General features: G+C 42.0%; 1 long non-coding RNA gene across 11 annotated transcripts; it reads right to left on the reverse strand.

Annotated features, from left to right (window-relative positions):
* Window positions 1–13: 13 nt before the first annotated feature.
* On the reverse strand, window positions 14–15,473 carry LOC143581522 (uncharacterized). Of its 11 annotated transcripts, none has more exons than XR_013143840.1 (4): window positions 15,148–15,473; window positions 5,182–5,205; window positions 354–566; window positions 14–113 (listed from the first exon to the last, which is right to left on the reverse strand). It is a non-coding gene; the product is annotated as an uncharacterized LOC143581522 (long non-coding RNA). The 11 variants fall into 11 exon arrangements; XR_013143842.1 differs by lacking the exon at window positions 14–113 and adding an exon at window positions 134–149; XR_013143844.1 differs by lacking the exon at window positions 14–113 and having other exon boundaries at window positions 242–566; window positions 15,148–15,177; window positions 15,250–15,473.
* Between the last annotated feature and the right edge of the window lie 685 nt (window positions 15,474–16,158).

Raw genomic sequence — 16,158 nt, forward strand, 5'->3', positions numbered from 1 at the left:
ACCAGTTTACAAGTCACCACCACCACCAAAGCATCATTATGTTTATAAGTCACCACCACCTCCACCAGTTTACAAGTCACCATCACCACCAGTTTACAAGTCCCCACCACCACCTAAGCATCATTATGTTTATAAGTCACCGCCACCACCTCCACCAGTTTACAAGTCACCACCCCCACCAAAACATCATTATGTTTATAAGTCACCACCACCACCTCCACCCGTTCACAAATCACCACCACCACCAAAGCATCATTACGTGTACAAATCACCACCACCACCTCCACCCGTTCACAAGTCCCCACCACCACCAAAACATCATTACGTTTATAAATCACCACCACCACCTCCACCAGTTTACAAGTCACCACCACCACCTAAGCATCATTATGTTTACAAGTCACCACCTCCTCCTCCACCTGTTTACAAGTCACCACCACCACCAAAGAAACATTACGTATACAAATCACCACCTCCTCCACCTAAGAAACATTACGTTTACAAGTCTCCACCACCTCCTCCACCTAAGAAACATTACGTGTATAAGTCCCCGCCACCTCCACCACCTCCGGTGAAAAAATACCCACCGCCACATTACATCTACAGTTCCCCACCTCCTCCACACCACTAAGGGATGGCATTCACTCTTTAAGAAATAAAATTTATACTTCATACCTTCCAAGAGCTGAAGAATAAGCATGCACGACAAAGAATGGTTTAAAGTTGAAGTGGAAGTGCTTGTATTTTAATTCATGTATTCAATATATATTTGTTTTGTCTGTGTGTTTGATAATAATGAAATAAAGTGCAAAAAGTTGTTTTTTATATTTTGTTTCGTGCTTCGAAATAAATTAAATAATTAACTAGTTACTTAAACTTAGATCGCAAGGTATGATCTTAGGCTCTTCAAATATGATTTAGAGCTTAAGACATATGAATCAAGTATAGGATATATGCTGGTAATTTCCTTATAATAATAGGCCCATTACATTAGGTGACCAGGTTGGACCTATTTTGGCCTGTAAGATTGTAATGATGTAACAAGTTTATGGGTAGTATGCAATTAAAGTTATATTATAATTGGTGTTACTACTTGTTGGAGTTAAAGTCACCCTTATATATACATAGTCATGTTTATAGTTTGTTAGGGTTATTGTATTGCAATCTAGTTTGAATCAATTTCTTGGTTACAGTAACAAGAGAGTTCATCCTAAATATTTTGTGTCCGTTTATGTTTTAATTATCAATTCGTTTTTAATATCGGGGAGTGAATTGTGTTTCTTTACACATGGCAAGAGTTTTGAGATTATGATTATCACGCTTTACAGACCAATATCAACTATACGGACGAAAACTCATTGCTAATACTGCAACAGATTTGAGATAGAAAGACACTAACAGTCTACCATCAACTTGATTTGTGTGGATCAAAATCGTTGTAAATTGCGTCTTCAAGTCAGATTTGTAATGGATTTGATGTTCGCAAATGATCATCATGTGGTAATGTTATCAAAACCATTGTATATGTGGCTACAGTTGGTGAAATTTATACACTTGGGATGCCTGTTCAAAGAAAATTCTCGGTAAAAACAATTCTAATGAATCAAGTCAACAAGATTCTACAAGATATGAAATTTTTCGTTAATTCGAAAGCCGAATTTGTCTGAACAAAAACGCATAATAAATTGGAGCATAATTTTAATTCACTAGGAAAGAATTATGAATGTGGATGAAAGAAAAGGAGTTCGATCATTGTGTAATTTAAAAAGCCCAATTCTTCTATTGTTCTTTTTGAAACTACATCTAATCAATACAATACATATCTATATAAACTTTCTCAATGTAATTTTATTAATTCTTGCATTCACTTCTTTAATTTTTAATTAACTCTGTTGTCACGCCCGACTTCAGGTATCTATATTTGTGATAAACTAATTTCGTAAATATATCCGAGTTGCGTTTTTAAAGCTGAAGTTGTTTTATTTAAAAATTTTTTTTTACAAAATCTCGGGATTTAAATACACCTTCGATATCACAAACCATTTGTTTGATAAAATATATAATATTTTTGTTTAACAAAATCTGAGCCATCAGAGTACGGGTATCTTCTATCCTTGGTCTCCATGTCTCTTATCCATGCATTTTTTTATATACCCAATCAAATGAAAAATGCCTTTTGAAATTATGACAACTATGTACTAATGAAACGTTGATTGACTAAAAAATATTTAATAATTCGTCAAAACACAATATACTTTTCCGGACAACTCAGTAGGGTATCTGATCTAACCTAGTAGGGTATCTGATCTAACCTAGATATGAGTGTTTTAGACATTACAAATTTAAGTTATCAATTTAATATTTAAAAAACTGATTGTCAAACTAAAAATACTTGCCATAATGGTAATGTAACCTTACTTTAATTTAAGTGAATATTAACTATTAATTAATACTAAAATAATAAACGTGTTATTTTAGAACAACAATATTCAAATTGACATACTTTCTAATAATCAATACTTAATATATCATAAATTAAATAACCGTTTTATCATCATTTATAAATATTATTCGTAACATATGATTTAGCGAATATTATTAAACAAGACAACTTTTCTTAATTTATTAATATTAATATTCACATGAATCTAGATATTTCAAATTATTTCTATCTTTACATAGAAGACCAAATTCAAACTTAAAACTACAAAATTTAAACTCCTTTTTAATTAACATATTTAAACCCTTTTTAAATTCGGAAATTGACCAATCTTTTAACAAATTTTTAAAGGTTTTAATACTCTCCATAATTTTAAACTTATTTCAAAATTTTTCCATAACTTTTTGAAGTTTTCAAATTAACCGATTTAATTTTCATTTTTTTAGTTATTTCTAAATTAATTAGTCATATTAGTAAAATTAAAACCGATTTGATTTTAATTTTTGTGATTTGGCATTAACTAGAATAATTTATCATTTTAATATTCAAAAACCTGATTGTCAAACAAAAAATACTTACCATAATTGTAATGTAATCTTACTTTAATTTACATGAATATGAATTATCAACTAATACTAAAATAATAACCGCGTTATTTTAGAACACAATATTTAAATTGACATAATTTCTAATAATTAATACTTAATATATCATAAATTAAATAACCGTTTTATCATTATTTATAAATATTATTCGGCCCATATGATTTAGTGAATATTATTAAAAATGACAACTTTTCATAAAATATTAATGTCACCTTCTATTTCAAAAATTAAATTAATCATATATTAATTTCTTATTGTTATTATTTATAGCAGATTCAATTGATTATGAGATTCCACACTCGAAACATAAGTTTCTTTTTATATTCATCGTTTAAATTTGGTTATGTATGTTCAATATTTTTTTTTTTTAAATTTGTGTTCACAAAATATTAATGTCACTAAATTTCCCAATAATATATAATAAACACGTATTATATTTTTAACCATTTTAACTAAATTTTTTTTAAACATAATATAAATCTTCTAATTATAACATCCAAACAATTTGATAGTCTAAGTCATCATAATGTTTTCAAAGAATATTATATTTGATAATTTATTTCCTATACGTTTATATTTTATTTTCATTGATTTTGCATCATATTTTTCACCTTTAATTATTTTCAAAGCCAACATAAAATTTTTAATCATTCCAAAGTTATTTGAAAATTCATTTATTGTAAAATGTTTTCAAGTTTTCCAATTTTAACAAAATATTAATGTCAGTGATCATTTAAAAGTTTGTTACAAGATTGGTCAAAAATCAAACAAAATTTCATAATTTTTAAAGTTGACTAATTCTAATTTTTTTATATTTTGTAACTATTTTGAAAATATTTCAAAACAGGTTGTTTCAGAAGAGTATAAAATTTGTTAGGTATAAAATGACAGCCAAAAAAGGTTTTTATATTTCAATATATTTAATGGCAAGTTATTCCATCCGCGTGTCATACGGGCCTATACCCTTGTTATTCAATGAAATAATAAAGAGTTCTTACGTTTCATCTTTCTTTCATTATTTACTTTTCTTTAATAATTTGTTTTAGCTATAATATAACTATATGACATGGTACCGTGAATTTATATATTATTTTAAGGTTAGAATGTTAGTGGTCGCTGGCCGGTCATCGAGACTCTACTGATGAGAAGGCCTCTGTTCGTCTCTCTTCATGATAGTCTGAATTTAACTATTATTAATTTTTTTAAAGGTAAATATACTTGAAAGTTTGAAATGTATTATTCTGAATTTATAGTTGAATATGAAGTTGATACATTTGAATTAGCTTTAAAGGTGGAAAATTATTGACTTTAAAGGCTTTATTAATTGGATGTTGTTCATCAAGCTTTATTTCTATTTTTTTTCTTTCACTTTTAGTTAATTGGATGATCTTTTTCTTATCTCATTTCTGTATCTTTTCATATCATTAAATGATATAATAAACATTTATTAAATAATTAAACTCTAAAATAATCAATATAACATAGATGAACACTTTTTTTTTTAAATAAACCTTTTTTTTCACTTAAAATCCTTTAATCTGCACTTGGAAGAATTTAAACCCATCTGATGACATTTTATGCCAATTAAAATATACTATAGTGTTATCATTTTCGAGTTACTGATGTAGTTTTTTAAAACAGAAATGAGTTCCACACAAATTAAATAACTTTCTAGAAAAGAAAATATTAAACACAAAACTACTCACCGCTGAATTATTTTGGGGTGGGAACATACGACGGCTTGGGATGCATGGACTGTCTTTCGTATACATGTGCATATATTTTATTTAATTGTAGTTGGTGGAATAATTTTCATTTTTCAACGAAACTTTAGTTTAATCACTGTTTTTGTTTCACAAATTAATAAAAAAAAGTTAAAGTTTTCCTATAAATGGAGGGGTTTTCTCATAATGCAACTCAGACCCCAAATGGGAACCCATAGGAAGATGTCTTCAATGGCTACTCTTTTCATCACCCTTGCGGTGGTGGTTGTTTCTTTAAGCCTGCCGTCATTGACCACCGCCACCTACCCATACTCATCATCACCACCTCCTCCACCTAAGAAATCTCCACCACCACCACCACCACCACCACCCAAACATCATTATATTTACAAGTCACCACCACCGCCCCCACCAGTTTACAAGTCACCACCACCACCTAAGCATCATTATGTTTATAAGTCACCGCCACCACCTCCACCAGTTTACAAGTCACCACCACCACCACCACCAAAACATCATTATGTTTATAAGTCACCACCACCACCTCCACCCGTTCACAAGTCACCACCACCACCACCAAAGCATCATTACGTGTACAAATCACCAACACCACCTCCACCCGTTCACAAGTCCCCACCACCACCAAAGCATCATTACGTTTATAAATCACCACCACCACCTCCACCAGTTTACAAGTCACCACCACCACCAAAGCATCATTACGTGTACTGAAGAGGTAGGTCCCAGCAGAGCCCAGTTGGACCCGCAAGACTCACCTTGAAAAGGGACGTCTGCGCAGAAACCAACTGGATCCGCAGGACCAACCATGCTCAGAGACGTGACGTCCTTACGCGCAGTACGCAAGCTGTTCCCGCAAGAAATGCCTCCCAATGGTGAAGGACTCCGCCTGTTCCCGCAGCCTCGGATACAAGCCATCAGGGAAGGCCACCCGCGCAGCAAGGCTACACGCACAAGGCACTTAGCTCTCAATCATTCAGTGTCACCTGAAGGAATGAGCAAAGCCGGGAACAATCCCGCACAGTGGCGGGAGGGGGAATACTCCCGCCCAAATAAGCCAGTCCGTACGATACAGGAAGATCTTCTGTACTGTACCTGACGAGGTATGGCCAAAAGATCTGACTAAAGATACGACAGCTTATTGACAACAGTATGGCGAGCAGCATGCTCCTGTACTGTATGTCACTATTAGCCGCTGCCTACTCACCAACTCCTGTCATACCACGTGCATAGCCGGCAGTTGGTGGAAAAGGAATAGTATACAGCAGGCCTGGTCACTATCAGCCGCTGCCTACCCACCAACTACCAGCAGGGCACGTGCGTAGGCCACTGTTGGTTGAACAGGAATACTATTCAGCAGGCCACACCTCCTTGGAAACCTACCTTCGGCTATAAATACCACAAATGGTATGACCATCTCATCTTATCATATCTCATCATAATATACCTGATATCTGCTCTAGCAATCTCTTAATATACATTTATATTTAAAGAGCAATCTAGTCTGATTCTCACGCCGGAGGGTGGTCACAAGGAGGAACCCCCCCTTCTCAGTGACAAGCTCACGGTGTCTGTTTTGCAGGTTATCAGAAGAACCATCTTCTCTGGGTCTAACCCCTCGTGGGAAACATCTATCTAACCCCCAGGTTACCCGTAATCTGTCCGGGGTCCGGTTAGTGTTTCTTCATTGGCGCCATCCGTGCATAAAGCTAGAACTTTATTTTTCTCCAGTTTTTTCAAACTTCTAGAAAGATGGTTAAAGAAATTCCGGTAACCACAACCCCAGCTACTGGGGGGAATACCGGCTACACAGTCTTTACAAACACTACCCCGGTTACCCAAGCCGGGGCAAGTGAAGTAAATTTTACGAACACTACCCCAGTTACCCAAGCTGGGGCAAGTGCAGTAAATGATCGCCCACTGGGATTCACTGATACCCAGTTAGAGAAACGAAGACTCCCCCGCCAAACACTCGATGAAGTTAAGGCATGGGCGGAGGCACGTCAAAAGGAATTCCAAGCTGAGTTGGACGAACGCTTGCGTTCCATCCAACAGGCCGACGAATTCGAAGAATACTTGGACAATGACTCGGAGGAATCCGACTCCGACGCGAACCCTCGCCATAGGGCAAAAGGGAAGCGTAAGGAAACGGACTCCCAACCGAGAAGGCATTTTGGACAAGCCTTCAAACCAAAAAGCACAGGTGGAAGTCCACGAGACTTCTCCAAAACATTCAGACCAAACGTTGCAAATGCGGGAACGTCCAAATTTGCAAGGGACATTGCGGAAGCAATCGCCCCAAAAAGTGCCAAACAAATGTCAAGCATAGGCACATATGATGGTATATCTGACCCAGATGATCATTTGAACAGATTCATAGCGGGGGCAACCGTCAGTAGTTGGACGGAACCTACGTGGTGTTACATGTTCCAAATGACGCTTGTTGGGGCTGCTAGAGCGTGGTTCGATCGTCTACCGGTCAACCACATCTACGACTGGGCAGACTTCCAACAGAAGTTTAGCCAACACTTTAGCCAGCAAAGAAAGTATACCGAGGAGCAATGGACAATCCTCAAATGCATTCGAGAGAAAGTTGAATCTTTGCTAGACTTCATCACTCGCTTCAACTCGAAGAAGCTAAGTCTGGGTAACATTAGCGAAGATCTTGTTCGCGCTGCTTTCATCCAGGGCGCGAACGACCCAGAGCTCATCCGCACCTTAACGGGTAAAGATGGCATGCCATCCACATGGGATGCCATCATGACAGCAGCCAAACGCTTTGCGGAAACGGAGAAGCAACTGGGTAGAGATCTCCCACAGAGCACAAACCTCTACACCCAGAAAACAAGGGAAGACAACGTCCTTACCGCCCGATTAAACAAAAAGCGAAAGCTAGGCATTTGGCAGTCAAGGGTAAACTTTGACACCTCATCCGGCTTGCAAAATCGGTTAGGCGGAAGGGATAACGTACAGTCAAACAAGAACTCTAGATGGACGCCGCTCACCAAAAGCGTCACCGTGATATTCGCCACCGAGGAGCTCCCATGGCCAAAGCCTCAAATAATCCGACATCGTCACAATGCTGATCGGAGCAAATACTGTGACTTTCACAGGACAAAAGGCCACAACACTGAAGAATGCATAGACGTAAAGGACATGGTCGAAGCATTTGTCAGAGATGGGACGCTCGCGCACCTCGTGGCGCAATGAACGCTGAGCAGGCTGATGCGTGTAGAACCCCAGCTGGGGAAAACACGAATAAAATTCCAGCTTCGATATGGAGACTACATGCTGCGTAAAGAACGAGATCCCGAACCAGGTGCGTATCGGCTCGATGGCACTCCCATCCCAACAACATGGAAGGGAGCTCATTTACACAGTTTGCATGTAAATCAATTCCAAATTTGTAAAGAAAATGCCAAGAGCCACTTCTAATGGAAATGATTCTCCTTAAAACATCGACGCTGATGATTTTACATTTATACTTTTATGAACTATCAACACGGATATGCCGGTTTTCACCGCATAATTACGTGAAAAGTCGTTGCATGGGGAAGGCGGCAAAACCCGCATAAACCCAAAAAACGGCAAACCTTCACGCAGGTCAGTTGGGGAAAAGTTCAGTCATCCCACTAAATGAAAGTGCCGGTCTATCCGCATGAATCATGAGAGGAAACTGAACACTAACCTATTAACAACCGCGCGTCGAACGGTTAATTTATTCAACACGGATATGCCGGTTTTCACCGCATAATTACGTGAAAAGTCGTTGCATGGGGAAGGCGGCAAAACCCGCATAAACCCAAAAAACGGCAAACCTTCACGCAGGTCAGTCGAAGGGGAAAAGTTCAGTCATCCCATTAAATGAAAGTGCAGGTCTATCCACATGAATCATGAGAGGAAACTGAACAATAACCTATTAACAACCGCGCGTCGAACGGTTAACTTATTCGAGAAAATTTCTAACAAAAAGATGAGGAAAACCTACACGCAGGTCAGATATAGGTAAAGTTTAGCCATCCTACTAAGTGCAAGTGACGGTCCTACCCGCACAATCACAAAAGAGGAAGCAAAACTTCACACCTATTATCTGCCACGTTCAAAGGTTAACTTATCCTAAAGGATGAGAAAAACCTACACGCAGGTCAGATATAGGTAAAGTTTAGCCATCCTACTAAGTGCAAGTGACGGTCCCACCCGCACAATCACGAAAGAGGAAGCAAAACTTCACACCTATTATCTGCCACGTTCAAAGGTTAACTTATCCTAAACACTTAGAAATTTCATAAAAAGATGAGGAAAACCTACACGCAGGTCAGATATAGGTAAAGTTTAGCCATCCTACTAAGTGCAAGTGACGGTCCTACCCGCACAATCACGAAAGAGGAAGCAAAACTTCAACCTATTATCTACCACGTTCAAAGGTTAACTTATTCTAAACACTTGGAAAATTGCTAATTTAAACTAAAGTATGCAAGTCATATAACGTTTATAAAGCAAGGAATCCAAAGAAGATAGCGGTCTTACCCGCACAAAGATTTATATTTCACAATGATTCATTACAAAAATGGCCGGGTAACTACCCGCCTACAAGAAAATAAATCTATACAAGCTAAATCTATCCTAGCAGTGGGAAGGGATCTTCAGGATCAGGCTTCAGGGCCACTTCCACTTGGACCAGCACCATCAGTAGAGCGTGGCAGTTCAAGGAAAGCTTTAAGGATAGCTAGCCCATCATCAGCAGCAGCAACTTCGTTTACCTTCTCCACCACCGGATGCGGGAAGGCGGCATACTGGTTCACTGCTTGGTCGTAAATAGCTTCAGTATCCACATTATACAAAGGAATGTTGGAAGGCGGGACGCCTTTCTTAACGAACCCTAGACCAAGCAGGAAGCCGACCCTTTCCCCATCCTCGTGAGAAGCGTTGAGGGCTGCGCTCATAGCATCGTCATACGACGTCTCAGCAAAGACTCGATGCACAACCTACAAAAGAAAATATACAAGTGTCAAAACCTTTTCTATTTACAAAGAAAAGCGTAAAGACAAGAAAAGCTTACCTGAGACAACGCTTCTCGAAGAAGCCATTCCTTGGCAACCAGGGCTTCTTGGAGGGCAGCTTGAACTTCGTTACGGGCGCGATCGGCTTCACTCTTGTTGAGGTTGGCAAGCAACACTTCTTTAGCCGCAGCCTCTTCGACGCCCTTTAGCTTCCGCTCAGTATGGTCAAGCACCCCCCTCTGGTCCAAGATCTCCTGGAGCTTTTTGGCGTCTTCCATCGCCAAGGCATCATGAGCCTGCTGGAGAGCCTCTAATTTGGCTTTAAGCTCTTCATTCTCCACGCGTAGAGGCTCAGCAACAGCTTCAGCCTTGGTGGCCCTCTCGGTTGCGTTCCTTGCAGTTTCCTTAGCCAGCCGAAGCTGTTCATTAACAGCTTGGGCAGCCTTGGAACGGGCCTCAAGTCGAGCTTGAACTTCAACCTCGAGGGCCTTGAAGGCCTTCTCCTTTTCCGCAGCCACTGCGGAAAGCCTTTGGTTCTCCTCCCGGACAGCCCGCGCCTGAGCCACTTCTTTAAGACGAGCTGCTTTTAACTTGTCGTTTTCACGACAAAGCAGCTCGACACGCGGCTGCATCCGGGCCAGGAGAACCCGAAGCTCATTGGTTAGCCTACCCTCCTGGTAGCTAGCCATGGCTTCCCCCAACGCACCACTGGGAGCAGCGTGACGAGCCCATTCCACGCACTCCACAGGGGTACGAAGGGTTGTTCCTCGGCGAATGTTCCATCGTGGAACATACACTTCATTGGAATCCGACACTGCAAAAAACAAAGCAGTTAGGAAAAGATGATAAAAAATATATATAAAATGGGCCAAAAGAACCCTACGCACCTGTAGGGTCAATAACAGGCCGATAGCCGCCGAACCCATCACCTGAACCCAAGGGAAATCCATCCAAGAGGTCAGGCAGATGGGAAGGTGGCAGAGATTGGCGAGAAGCCCCATGCGTACCTGATGGATCGGCCGTCGTTGTCGATGACGGGGGCATGGTAGCAGCCGCCGCGGTCGCCGCCGCGGAATCCGCAGCAATAGTAACCGCCGGTTCGGTGAAAGATGCTGTAAAAATAGCACTCACAGCCGGCGGTGACGTCATCTCAGCTGGAACAGTCGGCTCAAAGGAGTGAGCAACTGAACCAGCGGAAGCAGGCGCAGGCGCCTGGGTCGTCGCCTCAGGTAGGCTGACCGGGCCTACCGTCATTGGCGGGGAGGTACTCCTCTGCGCTCCACCCTGGAATGCGTCAACATCCACGCCTGCACAAAGAAGATAAGTGTTAAATGATATTAAGCTATGAAGTTAAAAGCTAAAGGAAGTTGTACTTACGGGTTTTCTTGAGCCTGAAAGTGCGGACGGGCGGGGATGAACCCGATGGAGCCGGCCTCTTCACGCCGGTCACCGTCGTCATCCTGGGCTCTTCGGTGACAGTTGTCACAGCCTCCGGAATGGTGATCTTATCACCACCGGGATCCCCCGCCACCTCTTCGCTCTCGGTCTCCGAGTCAGACCGAGGCGCTGGATCGGCAGTGGAGGCCACCTTCTCCTTCCCCTTCCCGCCGGCAGCCTTTTTCTTCCGCACCAACGGAGGACCATCTGCGGATTCCTCATCAGAACATACGATTAGAGGAATTCCAGCAGAGGTTTCAACATTGAGGGGTCGAGGGTCGAATAGCGCCTTACCTGGCCGACGGGCGCTAAGGATCTCATGGCCTAGCGGATAGACCTCCACGAACCGATCCGCCGTTTGTTCTAGGATGGGCAACTCGTTCTCGTCTAGAGCACGAGTACCCATCCGAGCGGGACCATCAGCCTCCCGCGGGTACAGGAGCAACTTCAAGTCGTTCCCCTCTGAAATAAACAGGAAAGAAGTTAGAAGAAATTCTAAATCAACAAAAGGAAACAAAGCATACCGTAAGGAACAGAGTTCGAACCGTATTCGAGGACGATTGGGATCTTTTGCGCATCGGCAGCCTTCCACACCCGGCTCATCCCCAGCATCACCATCCCGGACTCCGCAAACCGGTAAACCGGAGATTGGACCCGAGATATCTTCGAGAACCATTCCGCCTCCTGGTAGTTGGAGGCGTGAAGGCTTGGGAGAGCTTGCCCATTCTTAAACTTCATGGCAAGGGGGATGGCGCGAGCGGAGATGTAGAAGAACTCTCGCTTCCACGCGCGAAGACTGCGCTCGGTTGCGCAAATCTTCAAACCCTTGATTCGGGTTATCAGGGTATACCACCCCTGGATGCACCTCCAAGTGTAGAAGGTCATCAGGCGGTCAACATAGGGCTCAATGCCCAGAATCCGGCACACCCACTCGAAGTGGCGAACCTTGGCAATCGCCATCGGATGCACCTCGGTCAGGTGCACACCGTGCCTCTCAAGGACACGGTAAACAAACTTTGTCAGTGGGAACCTAAGATTCCCATAGACAAAGGATGCAGCATATACCCCGATCTTGCCTCTGGGGGCATCGTACACAGTCTGATGGGGTTCAGGAAACTCAGGCTCGAGAGACTCGAGCATGAACTTTCTGACAACGTACTGGTACAGATCGCCAGGCAGAGCACACTGGCACTCGCCAGCAGTACTCTTGTCTTCGGCCGTAGATTCAAGATCACGAGACGACATCTTGCAAAGGAAAGAAGAAAGCGATTTCGAGAGAATGCTTGCATGAAAAGGGGAGTATTTCGTCGGAAATCGCTTAAAAGATGAAGAGAAGAGTGAAAGTGTGGATTACAAAGAACCCTCTCCCCCTTTATATACTAATCGCAATTAATGCGATGAAATTAATGCGGAAGAGAGAGAAAACGAAGGTGCAATGAAACTATGACACGTGGAAAAAAGCAAGCAGGCAACAGCTGTTGACAGGACGCATACCATTAATTTCGCGGCCACGCGCCCGAAAAATCGCGCCCACGCGCCTGAAAAAGCGTCTGGAATGACCATGTACTGTCACGTCACCATAACTTCCTGCACGTCCTGACACAGTCAGAAGAAACCGTCGCACGACGTTTCAGAGGTTTGGACTGTTCTTATCTTTCCACCAACTCTTCGAATTTCAAAATTCAAAATTCAAAAAGATTAAAAAGTAAGCGGGAAAATACCCCTTACCTTGGCAAACAAGTAACCGTAAGACGGATGCGGGTACAGTGTTAAGGCAAAACCCTTCACATACCTAGTACCCGCAGGGAATTGAAGCCAAGAAAACCTTGGCAAACAAGTAACCGTAAGACGGATGCGGGTACAGTGTTAAGGCAAAACCCTTCACATACCTAGTACCCGCAGGGAATTGAAGCCAAGAAAAAACCTTGGCAAACAAGTAACCGTAAGACGGATGCGGGTACAGTGTTAAGGCAAAACCCTTCACATACCTAGCACCCGCAGGGAATTGAAGCCAAGAAAACCTTGGCAAACAAGTAACCGTAAGACGGATGCGGGTACAGTGTTAAGGCAAAACCCTTCACATACCTAGCACCCGCAGGGAATTGAAGCCAAGAAAACCTTGGCAACCAAGTAACCGTAAGACGGATGCGGGTACAGTGTTAAGGCAAAACCCTTCACATACCTAGCACCCGCAGGGAATTGAAGCCAAGAAAACCTTGGCAAACAAGTAACCGTAAGACGGATGCGGGTACAGTGTTAAGGCAAAACCCTTCACATACCTAGCACCCGCAGGGAATTGAAGCCAAGTATACCTCGGCAACCAAGTAACTATAAGACGGGTGCGGGTACAGTGTTAAGGCAAAACCCTTCACATACCTAGCACCCGCAGGGAATTGACGCCAGGAATACCTTGGAAGTAAAGTAACCGTAAGACGAGCGCGGGTACAGTGTTAAGGCAAAACCCTTCACATACCTAGCGCTCCGCTGGGAATTGAAACCAAGAAGGATCTTCTGGGCAATGCTTGCGGAAACGGAAATAACATCCCCGCATAGCGGGAACGTCGAGAACTACGTTGTTTGAAGCTCCAGGATGGAATTGGTGGTTTTAACATAATTGATCACTATGTTCAAAACTACCAAAACCTCATGGAGAATCCACACAAGTGGGACTCAACGCTCCTGACTTGCGAGGAGGTTACAAACCTACCCGCATCATACCCAAAGACCAAGCAGGAAACTCGGGAATTTCTGCAAGTGACAAGGACTTCCGCGGGAAGAATCCCCATGGAAAACCTTAAAAAACCCTTTTCAAAACCCTTTGCTTAAGTCCAAAAGTTCACCTCACTTTATTAGACACTCATGAGAAGAACATTGGACTGGGGGGACTTGAAGAGGTAGGTCCCAGCAGAGCCCAGTTGGACCCGCAAGACTCACCTTGAAAAGGGACGTCTGCGCAGAAACCAACTGGATCCGCAGGACCAACCATGCTCAGAGACGTGACGTCCTTACGCGCAGTACGCAAGCTGTTCCTGCAGGAAATGCCTCCCAATGGTGAAGGACTCCGCCTGTTCCCGCAGCCTCGGATACAAGCCATCAGGGAAGGCCACCCGCGCAGCAAGGCTACACGCACAAGGCACTTAGCTCTCAATCATTCAGTGTCACCTGAAGGAATGAGCAAAGCCGGGAACAATCCCGCACAGTGGCGGGAGGGGGAATACTCCCGCCCAAATAAGCCAGTCCGTACGATACAAGAAGATCTTCTGTACTGTACCTGACGAGGTATGGCCAAAAGATCTGACTAAAGATACGACAGCTTATTGACAACAGTATGGTGAGCAGCATGCTCCTGTACTGTATGTCACTATTAGCCGCTGCCTACTCACAAACTCCTGTCATACCGCGTGCATAGCCGGCAGTTGGTGGAAAAGGAATAGTATACAGCAGGCCTGGTCACTATCAGCCGCTGCCTACCCACCAACTACCAGCAGGGCACGTGCGTAGGCCACTGTTGGTTGAATAGGAATACTATTCAGCAGGCCACACCTCCTTGGAAACCTACCTTCGGCTATAAATACCACAAATGGTATGACCATCTCATCTTATCATATCTCATCATAATATACCTGATATCTGCTCTAGCAATCTCTTAATATACATTTATATTTAAAGAGCAATCTAGTCTGATTCTCACGTCGGAGGGTGGTCACAAGGAGGAACCCCCCCTTCTCAGTGACAAGCTCACGGTGTCTGTTTTGCAGGTTATCAGAAGAACCATCTTCTCTGGGTCTAACCCCTCGTGGGGAACATCTATCTAACCCCCAGGTTACCCGTAATCTGTCCGGGGTCCGGTTAGTGTTTCTTCATGTACAAATCACCACCACCACCTCCACCCGTTCACAAGTCCCCACCACCACCACCAAAACATCATTATGTTTATAAGTCACCACCACCACCTCCACCAGTTTACAAGTCACCACCACCACCTAAGCACCATTATGTTTACAAGTCACCACCTCCTCCTCCACTTGTTTACAAGTCACCACCACCACCAAAGAAACATTACGTATACAAATCACCACCTCCTCCACCTAAGAAACATTACGTTTACAAGTCTCCACCACCTCCTCCACCTAAGAAACATTACGTGTATAAGTCCCCGCCACCTCCACCACCTCCGGTGAAAAAATACCCACCGACACATTACATCTACAGTTCCCCACCTCCTCCACACCACTAAGGGATGGCATGCACTCTTTAAGAAATAAAATTTATACTTCATACCATCCAAGAGCTAAAGAATAAGCATGCACGACAAAGAATGGTTTAAAGTTGAAGTGGAAGTGCTTGTATTTTAATTCATGTATTCAATACATATTTGTTTTGTCTGTGTTTGATAATAATGAAATAAAGTGCAAAAAGTTGTTCTTTATATTTTGTTTCGTGTTTCAAAGTAAATTAAATAATTAACTAAATACTTAAACTTAGATCGCAAGGTATGATCTTAGGCTCTTCAAATATGATTTAGAGCTTAAGACATATGAATCAAGTATAGGATATATGCTGGTAATTTCTTTATAATAGACTCATTGCATTAGGTGACCGAGTTTGACCTATTTTGGCCTATAAGATTGTAATGATGTAACGAGTTTATGAGTAGTATGCAATTAAAGTTATACTATAATTGGTGTTATTACTTGTTGGTTAAGTTAAGGTCACCCTTATATGTACATAGTCATGTTTATAGTTTATTAGGGTTATTGTATTGTAATCTAGTTTTGAATCAGTTTCTTGGTTACATTAATTAGAGATTAGAGAGTTCATCCTAAATATTTTGTGTCCGTTTGTGTTTTAATTATGAATTCGTTTTTGATATCGGGGAGTGAATTGTGTTTCTTTACAAAGTATATGACAAGAGTTTTGAGATTATGGTTAGC

The sequence above is a fragment of the Bidens hawaiensis genome, unplaced genomic scaffold (genome assembly GCF_021521415.1).
Source record: "Bidens hawaiensis isolate Kalapana, Puna unplaced genomic scaffold, B.hawaiensis_p1.1 tig00031088_1, whole genome shotgun sequence".
Classification (NCBI taxonomy): domain Eukaryota; kingdom Viridiplantae; phylum Streptophyta; class Magnoliopsida; order Asterales; family Asteraceae; genus Bidens; species Bidens hawaiensis.